This window comes from Centroberyx gerrardi, chromosome 7, assembly GCF_048128805.1.
Source record: "Centroberyx gerrardi isolate f3 chromosome 7, fCenGer3.hap1.cur.20231027, whole genome shotgun sequence".
Classification (NCBI taxonomy): domain Eukaryota; kingdom Metazoa; phylum Chordata; class Actinopteri; order Beryciformes; family Berycidae; genus Centroberyx; species Centroberyx gerrardi.
Genome location: NC_136003.1, coordinates 30,622,116 through 30,633,060, shown reverse-complemented (window position 1 = coordinate 30,633,060; position 10,945 = coordinate 30,622,116).

The following is a 10,945-nucleotide window of genomic DNA, read 5'->3' as shown; positions in this document are numbered from 1 at the left end:
ACCTAAAGAGAAATTTAGCGAGAGAGTTACAAAACTAGAGAGATGGGAGATGAAGAAAGAGAGAGCGAGAGACAGAGAGTTAGACTCAGAGAGAGAGAGAGGCAGAGGGAGAGAGCAGGAGAGAGAGAGAGAGAGAGAGAGAGAGAGAGAGAGAGAGAGAGAGAGACAAGCAGAGACAGACAGACAGACGGCGTCTTGCTCAAGGACACTCTGGCAGAAAACAGCGGCCGCATTTCCACACAAATATTTTGATGCCAATTCTGACGCATCGAATTCGAAAAGCCAAAAGGAAACAGCAAATTTTGATGATTTTTGTCGCTAAATAAACGGTATTTAGTCTAATAAATATGTATGTTGTATGTATGTAGTATGTTGTATGTTTTGTATTTTGCCGTTCAGTGAGTCGATATATTCGCACATAATTCACATTTTACGTTTTCATTCAGATGGAAACAGAGCCAGTTAAGAGAGAGAGAGAGAGAAGGGAATTTAGACTTGGATATATAGAAAGAGAGAGGCGATGTAGAGAGAGATTTACAGAGTGTGGGAGAGAGAGGCCGAGAGAGAGAGAGAGAGATAGAGAGAGAGAAAGAGAGAGAGAGAGCAGCTAACTCCTCTATTCTTAGCGAGACAAGATAGAATCGCCTCAACATTAAAATGGATCACGCAACACAAGACTGGGAGGGAAGGACAGGAGGTAGGGATGAAGGAAGGAAGGAAGGGAGAGAGGAAGGAAGGGAGGAAGGAAGGGAAGTAGGGAAGGAAAAAGAGGGAGGGAGAATAGGAGGTGGAGGAAGGAGAGAACTAGGAAGGGAGAGGAGGAGGAGGAAGGGAGGAAAGGAGGCAATGAAGGACCGGGAGGGAGGAAGGAAGGAAGGGAGGGAGGTAGGGAAGGAGGAAGGGAGGAAGGGAAGTAGGGAAGGAAAAAGAGGGAGGGAGAATAGGAGGTGGAGGAAGGAGAGAACTAGGAAGGGAGAGGAGGAGGAGGAAGGGAGGAAAGGAGGCGATGAAGGACCGGGAGGGAGGGAGGAAGGAAGGAAGGAAGGGAGAGAGGAAGGAAGGGAGGAAGGAAGGGAAGTAGGGAAGGAAAGAGAGGGAGGGAGAATAGGAGGTGGAGGAAGGAGAGAACTAGGAAGGGAGAGGAGGAGGAGGAAGGGAGGAAAGGAGGCGATGAAGGACCGGGAGGGAGGAAGGAAGGAAGGGAGGGAGGTAGGGAAGGAGGAAGGGAGGAAGGGAAGTAGGGAAGGAAAAAGAGGGAGGGAGAATAGGAGGTGGAGGAAGGAGAGAACTAGGAAGGGAGAGGAGGAGGAGGAAGGGAGGAAAGGAGGCGATGAAGGACCGGGAGGGAGGGAGGAAGGAAGGAAGGAAGGGAGAGAGGAAGGAAGGGAGGAAGGAAGGGAAGTAGGGAAGGAAAGAGAGGGAGGGAGAATAGGAGGTGGAGGAAGGAGAGAACTAGGAAGGGAGAGGAGGAGGAGGAAGGGAGGAAAGGAGGCGATGAAGGACCGGGAGGGAGGGAGGAAGGAAGGAAGGAAGGGAGAGAGGAAGGAAGGGAGGAAGGAAGGGAAGTAGGGAAGGAAAGAGAGGGAGGGAGAATAGGAGGTGGAGGAAGGAGAGAACTAGGAAGGGAGAGGAGGAGGAGGAAGGGAGGAAAGGAGGCGATGAAGGACCGGGAGGGAGGAAGGAAGGAAGGGAGGGAGGTAGGGAAGGAGGAAGGGAGGTAGGAAAGTAGAGGAGGGAGAATAGGAGAGAGCTAGGGAGGGAAGGAGGCAAGGAATGACAAACAGGGAAGAACTGAAGGAAGGAAGGAGGGAAGACTGGAAAAGAGGAGAGGCGGGAAGGAGGGAGGAAAGTGAAAATTGACCAAGGAATGAAGGCAGGTCAGCTCCATCCTTCCTTCCTTCCTTCCTTCCTTGCCTCCTTCCCTCAGCACTCTACCTTCCTAACCATCACAAAGTTAAAATCTCATCGTCCAAGTCGGTGAAACTTCTGAAGACAGAGTGTGTGAAGAGTTGTGTGTGTGTCTGCAGTGTGTGTGTTTACAAGACACAGTGTGTGTGTGTGTGTGTGTGTGTGTGTGTGTATTTACATCATACAAAGTGAAGTATTAAAGGTGTAGTGGTGTAGTGTAAATCAAATCAATTTATGTATTCATATAAATTTATACCAGGAGGAAGCTGAGAGGGCGAGCGAGGGAGAGTTATTGAGCGAGAAAGAGAGTGAGTAAGAGAGAGAGAGAGTTAGCAAGTGAGTGGGTGAGGTAGAGTGAATGAGTGAGCGAATAAGTGAATGCAAGAGTGAGAGAGCGAGTTAGTGATTGAGTGGGTGAGAGAGCAAGAGAGTGAGTGAGAGTGAGTGAATAGTGAGAGTGAATTAGACAGTCAGCGGTGACAGAACAAGTGAGCGAACGGTCGAGTGAGATAGTGAACAAGTGTGTTAGTGAGTGAGTGTGTGTGTGTGTGTGAGTGTGTGTGTGTGTGTGTTGTATTATCACTGTGGCTGTGTATAACAAAATATCTACAAGGCCCCTTCTCTCTCTCTCTCTCTCTCTCTCTTCTTTCCTTCCTTCTTTCTTTCCCTCGCCTTCTGTTTTTCTCCTCCTCTCCTGCCCCCCCCCCTCTCTCTCTCTCTCTCTCTCTCTCTCTCTCTCTCTCGCTCTCTCTCTCTCTCTCGCTCTCTCTCTTCCTCCCACTCCTCTTCTCCAAATGTCTCGTTGAGTGCTGGTTGCCATGTGAACAGGTGCTAAAGAGCCTCTTATGCACACACACACACTCACATTCGCACACACACATTCACACACAGAAGTATATGCATGCCCATATTCACACACACACACACACACACACACACACACACACACACACACACACACACAGAAAGGAAGTTAGGCTGAACTACCTTAGGGAAGCCCACGGCTCTAAGAGGTCAAGATGGAGAGAAAGAGGAAGAGGAGGAGAAGAGATGAGGAAGAGGAGGAGGCAGAAGAGGAGGAGGAGGAGAGGAGATGAGGAAGAGGAGGAGAGGAGATGAGGAAGAGGAGGAGGAGGAGGAGGAGGAAGAGGAGGGTAAAAGCCAGCGAGAGGTAAACGAGTGGGCAGCTTTCTCACTTAATCCTTCCTTCTTTCTCTAAAGAGAAAAAAAAAAACACATTTTCCCTCCCACGCACAAACCAGTCCTGTCACGTAGGCTCTCTCTCTCTCTCTTTCTTTCTCTCTCTCTCTCTTTATCGCTTCATATTTCTCTTTCCTCTCTCTCGTCTCCCTTTCTTTATCTACCTCCGTCTTTCTACTGAAGCAGAGTGTGCAGCAGTGACGAGCGACGGGACAGACGGGACTGGGACTGGGACTCGAACCCGTGTGACGCGACGCATGTCCACCTGTCAAATGAAACCCACTTTAAAGGAAAGATCCACCTTCAGATCCTCTTACTGTCAGATCTCATCAGCCTGTGATGTTCAACACGTTCCAGGAGTTATTTAGTGATGAAGTGTCGTCATTTACTATTTTCGGTGAACCCACTTTCCCTCAACCTGCCTCTACTTCACTACATTTCCCAGAATGCCTTTCGACAACCCCCAGAGACGGGGTGTGCACTTGTTGCATTCAGCTGTGGAGAGAGAGAGAGTGATGCTGGAGGAGAAACTGGTCTCTCTCCTCTTCTACGATGGATTTCTCCCTGTGTGACTGTTGAACGTCTCTTGGTGCAAAATGGCGGCTCTAGACAGAAGCACATGACGATCTCAGGGGAGAAATCAGCTAGACATGACAAACTGTTATCTGGCGCGAAAAGGGTTAAACAAATAAAATCACATTTCCAATTCCGGTGAAAACTCAAGCTCGGCCAGCGGACCACGTGTTGCGTGGGAGGCGGCCGGCCGGGAGCTCGCTCGGCTTCAGCGAGCGCTGCAGGAGACACATTATTCTACATGTGACCGGATGTCAGTCAGAAACACTACACTGTAGGCCTGGATCTACTTTGGGAAAGACAAACATCTTCATCTTTCAATTTCTCTAAAGTGTAGAGGATCATGTCTCATTTTGACAACCAAAGACTCGAGTTACCTACTTTTCTTTTAAAATGTACCAGAATTTGTTTTAATTGTGCGCTGTAAATCATTTGGAGGCAGTAGATGACTCATTTAGCAACAAAACTAACAGGGTGAAGCTAACTCGCTAGTGATGCTACAGTATCAGTCTCTTTTTATGCCTGTAGCACTGCCAGAAGGGACAAAACCAAGTATATGAAAGTTAAAAAATACCCACTACCCTAACGTATCAGAATCTGTTTTAATAGTGTGCTGTCAATCATTTTGTGAGAGTAGGTGTCTAATTTTGAAGTAGCTAAAACTCAGGCCATCCAGGTAGTAACAGGATCATGCTAACTTGCTAGCTATGGTACCTGTCTCTTATGTTAGCACTGCTGGCACGACAGCCAAGCATATAAAAGTTAAAAAAAATCCCTACTATGCTTTAAAAAGTACCAGAATTAGCTTTAATTGTGTGCTGTCAATCATTTTGTGAGAGTATGTGTCTCATTTTGGAGTAAAAATCTAACGGGGTAATGCTAACTTGATAGTGATGCTACCTGTCTCTCTTTATGCCTGTTAGCACTGCCAGCAGGGACCAAGTAGGCTATATAGACGTTTAAAAAAAATATTTTTAAAAGTACCAGAATTTGTTAGAAGTGCCAGAACTTGTGTGCTGTTTATCCTTTTGTGGCAGCAGGTGTCTCAGGCCATAGAAGGGGGTAATGCTAATGCTAGTAATGCTACAACAGTCTCTTTTTATGCCTGTTAGCACTACCAGAAGGGACAATTAACTAAGTATATATAAGTTTAAAGTTTTTTTTTTATACTACTAAAAAAACCCTACTGTGCTTTAAAAAGAACAATAATCTGTTTTAATTGTGTGCTGTCAATCAGGAGTCTCGTTTTGGAGTAACTAACAGGGTAATGTTAACTCGCTAATGATGCTAAGAGTCTCTGTTTATGCCTGTTAGCACTGCAGGGGGTGCCACAAAGTTTATATAAATTTAAAAAAATGTTTACTATCTTTTGTAATGTACCAGAATCTGTTTTAATTTTGCGCCATCAGTCACTTTGTGAGAGTAGGTGTCTCATTTTGGGTTAAAACTCGAATGTTACAGGGTAATGCTAACTTGCTAGTGATGCTAACAGTCTCTCTTTATGCCTGTTAGCACAGACAGCCAAATATATAAAAGTTATAAAAAACTAACCTCATGACAGACTAAGAAAAATACAAAATACATGGTTAGATTCGGTTTACCAGCGATCTAAGAATATGCGGTTTGGACAGGAATCTGTGCGTGTGCAGCCCGCTACAGTGAGTTATTTCCTGTTGTTTTGTGCTGCTCGGTGTGCATCTGTAACCCAAAGCAGCTTTATTTCTGTAGTTTCATGTCTTCCACTGTCTGTATTCTGCTCTCTGTCTATTCTATATCATAAAATGTCTGTAAAATAGTAACAACTGACAAGTTTGGAATTGTTAACAGGCTTTAAGAGACCGGTAGCACGACACACACACAGTTAATCTCTGCAGGGGACAAGGTAGGTGGAGGTGGTAAAACACACACACACACACACACACACACACACACACACACACACACACACTCCCTCTCCTTTATTTGTTTTTCAGGGAATCCAGCTGTAATGAGTCACAGTCCAAAGGACAAGAATACTCCTACATACTCTCTGTATTTACCTACATACACACACACACACACACACACACACACACACAAAATTATATGCATGAACACACATACACACACATGTACATGCACAGATAACACACACACTCTCCCTCTCTGTCTCTTTCACACATGTACATTCATCCGCGCACACACTTATGCATGCACAATAACAAAATGAAAACACACACACACACACACACACACACAAATGTCTCGCTCTCACACACAATCTCTTTCTCTCTCACACACAAATACAAGCAAACACCTCATTCAGTAGAAATGTTGTTTACATGTGCTTCACAGCGTAGCACTCCCACACCTGAACACCACCCTGCCTCAACACGCCTGCTTCTGTGTGTGTGTGTGTGTGTGTGTGAATGTGTGTGTGAATGTGTGTGTTACGTAAGAAACTGACTTTGGCACGGTTGTTCCTCTTTTATGAAACTGTCAGGAAACTTATCGTGTCTTGCTTTACCTTGGAGGCAGCTGTTTACACACACACACACACACACACACACACACACACACACACACACACAGGGCGGTGCAGTGTATGGTCTGCAGCCGTGATAATATTATGGGGTGGTAGACAGATGCCACCCATAGCAACCGCTGGCTTATTGGAAATAAGCAATGGTTTGTTTTTCCGAGGCTTTATTTAACACGATCGGGTTGCAGCTGTTAGGAAACTGATTTGTGTGTGTGTGTGTGTGTGTGTGTGTGTGTGTGTGTGTGTGTGGGGCGGCTGTACGTTTTCAACCCATTTACATTCTGTGTTTGTATTTTATGCGCTGAGCTGACAATCCTACCCACAGCGTCTTGCCATGAGAGTGTTTTTGGGTTCAGAGTCTCACTGGGAACCTTTGATCAGACCAGTGAGAACGTTCTCGCTTCAAATGAAACCAGAATGAAACGATGCTACTCATTACATTTTGCCCCGGATCCCACTGCAGGAACCACAGATGTAAATAAATGTCATGTGACTTAAAGGGAAATCCACTCTAAAAACACTTGAACACTGTTATAAACAGATATTGGTGATGCACCTTTTACATTTCTGGGTCCATTCTGTTGTAAAGATTTGGTGGGAGAAGAAAAATTTCTTGGTGGATAACCGGCCGATCGTAGACGAGGTGAGGTCACCTCCAGATATTTCCAGCAGCTACAGTGGAGTTTGATATGAGAAAATGTTTCAGGATGTAAAACATCAGCGGTAAACGTCAGGTTTTGGTGTCAGTCCCTCAGAATCAAAGAGCGAGGGCTTCTTTCTAGAGCCGCCATTTTGCACCGAGAGACGTTCAACAATCATACAGGGAGAAATCCATCGTAGAAGAGGAGAGAGACCAGTTTCTCCACCCACTGGAGCAGGAGAGAGACCAGTTTCTCCACCCACAGGAGCAGGAGAGAGACCAGCATGCACTGCAGCAGAGAGGCAGGCTGGGGTTTGAGTAAGGGCTGCGGCTGCGATCATAACATGCCCCACAAACTAGTGTAGCTAGCTATTTATATGCCTATACACCCACTTTGACTGAGAGCAACAAGTTCAGGCTCGGACTCTGGGGGTTGTCCAAAGGCATTCTGGGAAACGTAGGAAATCGCTAACTGAAGTAGAAGTAGACGAGGCAGGTTGAGGGAAGGTTGGTGCAACAAAAAAGTAAATTACAACACACGTATCTGAGGGGGAAACCAGCTGATTGTTTCACCTGTTGTGGAGGTAAAATCAGATTTTAGGTTGAAAGTAAGATTATTCATGGAGAAGCGAACCTGCAGTAGATAGAGTTCTGCCTCTGTAATGAGAACGACCCCAATTCTTGTGCCTAAAACCTCCTGATATAATGATCAATAAGCTAACGTTACCAGGCAACAATCCAAATCCAGCCGGTAAGCAGACTTTAGGCTCACAAGCTGAGGAACAACTAAATCACTTAAGATTTGAAATTGTTACAAAAGTCTTTAAAGTAATAATCTGCAACATTTTCATATAAATAAATGTCACCAGTCGCTCTAACTCAACAGTGATCCAACCTAAAAAACAGCCGGTGTCTGGTCGCTCTTTCCTGGGAAAAATCCTCTGCCGCACAGGAAGTGATGCGTTTTACGTTTGCGGTTTGTTTGTAATAAACAGAAGAAGAAGAACTGGGTAGTTAGCATGAGCAGCGATAGCCACCATGGCTGAACAGACAGAGAAAAGAGAAACTCAAACTGCATCAACAGAGAATCCAAGCTCCGCCCACACTGTTTGATTGACAGGTGATCTGTGGGAAGAGCAGAAACTGAGAAACAAAGATGGAGACTGAATAAAAAAACGAGGAAAGCGAGGTTTACTGCTCTAAGGCGCCACTTTTATCGACACAAAGCTTTGACTAAAGGTTGATATTGGCCGAGAAAAACCCCACTGCAGCCTGCGGTACATTCATTGGATCTGATGTAATCAATGGAAGGGCGGGTGTGTATGAGAGTCACACACACACACACACACACACAAAAACACTAATTATTTTTTGAAATCCTCACTGACTGCCACGCCTTCCCTCTGTCTATTTTAACCTTCCACACCCTCTTTTTTGTCTGTTGTCTGTCTCTCTCTCTCTCTCTCTCTCACACACACACACACAAAAACATCACCTCAATCATCGCTCTGTGTGTGTGTGTGTGTGTGTGTGTGTGTGTGTATGTGTGGTAAGAGAGCGAGGATTGAGGTAGTAACCTAGATTTACATAATCCTGGTTCATGGTTCATTCTCGTTTACACACACACACACACACACACACACACACACACACAGTCTAATCCTTGGCCAGGTTATTTTTTTCAAGTTGTTTTCTGACTGGATGGGATTTATAAACACAAAAGACCCTCCAAGTGCATCATGGGAAATGGGCTGTGTCGCCCTCAGCGCGGCGTCTTCCACGGCACAGCAGCTTGAGAAGAGTTTCATTTTGATTCTTTACTGTCCAAGTTATGGTTCATATTTAAGACTTCTGCTTATAAAACAGTCGGAGCAGAACGATTCAATCCAACAACGATTCGATTTCGATTCTTTCAGCAAAGATTCAACGCATCATAAAATCTCACATTCTGCCCGTGATTTGATTTTGATTAATTTCAATACTTCCAAAAAGTATAATAACTCTACAAATGTGATTTATAAAAAGGAACTTAACTGATTCAGTAATCAAACACGTCAACTTTACACCAGTTCAAATAATTACATTGATTTTCAAGGCAAAGCTTCAAGCGACAGCAGCTCAGTGTCTGTAGTTTATTATTTCCAACAACTTTTTTCTATCCGACGCTCTTCCCACCTTCTGTTCAGCTCTGCAGAAAAGAGAGATCTCAAAAATATTAATCAATATTAATCAATCCCAACTTCTCAAATCGATGCAGTTTGCTTTCCAACTTCAAATCGATGCGTCACGATTTTACGCTCTTTGACAAAATAGTTTATGGTGTTTACGGGGATAGAATCATCTGCGTTTTTTTTAAATATTGACTGATGAATTTCAGGTTTCAGGCATTGGGGAGTCGCTGCTTTTTAAAACAAGTCTTCTCTGTAGTGGTGTTGTGAACAAAAAGGAAGAGACATACAGTATCCAGGTCTCAGTGAAACACTTTTAGCAGGTGCTACAACTAGAAGCTTACAAAAAATCATGAAAAAGGAGAGCGCTGCATGAAGACCTACAGGTTTGAAACGTAACATAGTTTAGTAAATATGTGTGCCGCTCTCTATAAATGGGTGTGAAAGCCAGCCTGGTCGAAAGTCTGAAATTTCGTGAAATGAACATGATGTTTTAAAATGTAAATAACAAGCTCCGTGCACGAAAAGTGGTAAAAAATGTGTTTCCCAGCAGGAGAGGATCAGGTGGAGCAAAACCTGAACCTTAACTTAACTCGTTAACTTAAAGCTGTTTCACTTGAGTAAACTGAACCGTTAGCGAACCTTTTCACGCCATGAAACGTGAAAATGTGGAGTCCGGTTCCTGCTGCATGAAATGTAGTTTAGTTTAGTTGGTGAGAACTGTGCTACTCTAACCACAAATTTAATTTATTTAAGTGTGTGTGGGAAGTGTGCCTGTAGGAGCATGTGTGTATGTACGTAAGCATGTACGTAAGCGTGTGTGTGTGTGTGTGTGTGTGTGTGTGTGCATTCCGGTGGCGCTGCAGCAGGTGAGACCGGACCGGTGAGAATCCGCCTCGGAGCGGACGAGACGCAGCAGGAACAGAAACTTCTCAGTTCTCAGGAAACCAGACGGACTGGATGGAGGTCGGCTCCAGAAAACAAAAAAAAACAAAAAAAACTGCATTCCTAAAACGATAAAGCGTTACAGTCGGGGTTGGGGAGGCGGGGTTACTCCAATATTTTGGACAAAGTGCATTATTATGATTATTATTATGTATTTATTACATTTTTTGGTGATCATTCTTTATGCTCCTTTTTGTTATTTTGCCTTTTGTTGACAGGTGTTTACATTATACACTGCTACTTATTATGAGATAACATGTAGTGAGAAAACCACGCAGGAAAAATGTTAATTTAAGTGTTCAAGTGTTGAAACGGACTCAGTAATTATTATGAAGGAATTAAAATGGACAGTAATTAAAATGCACAAATTAATTAAAGTGGACTCATATAAACGCTGCAACACGTTCAGAGTTAAATTAACACCGAGGATCAGAAATAAGTAAGTAAATAGAAATAAAACAAACATCAAAAACATTAAAATAAAAGAATAACTAACTGCAATCAGGGTCAACAGAAACGTCATGATAATCTATCAAGGAATACACAAAGAAAATAAATACGTAAAGCAACAAATAAATAACTACAACCTTACACTAATCATTTCCCTTCATTATCTTGAAGCGTTAGCTGTGACTTTACTGCTGCTGACGGCCGTCACTCCAATCAGTGATCGATGGATCCAGACCTGATCAATACTCCAGCAGATGTACAGAAAACAAACGTTCCCACGTCACACAGCTGCAGTTTGGTTCTGGGTTATCTGAGTTCAAAAATATCGAAAGCGAGGACTGCAAAAGATAAACCTCTTTTAAAAAAAAAAAATATTATCTCCTGGGATTTCAAACTCGAAGATAAGAACTTTATTGATTTCCAAGAGGAAATTAGGTCAATGCAGCAGATGAGAGACAGAGAGAAAAAGGCACTAAAGGATATGAATGAAAAGATAATGAAGAATATGAATAGAAATCCACTGAGATAAAAAAAAGTATA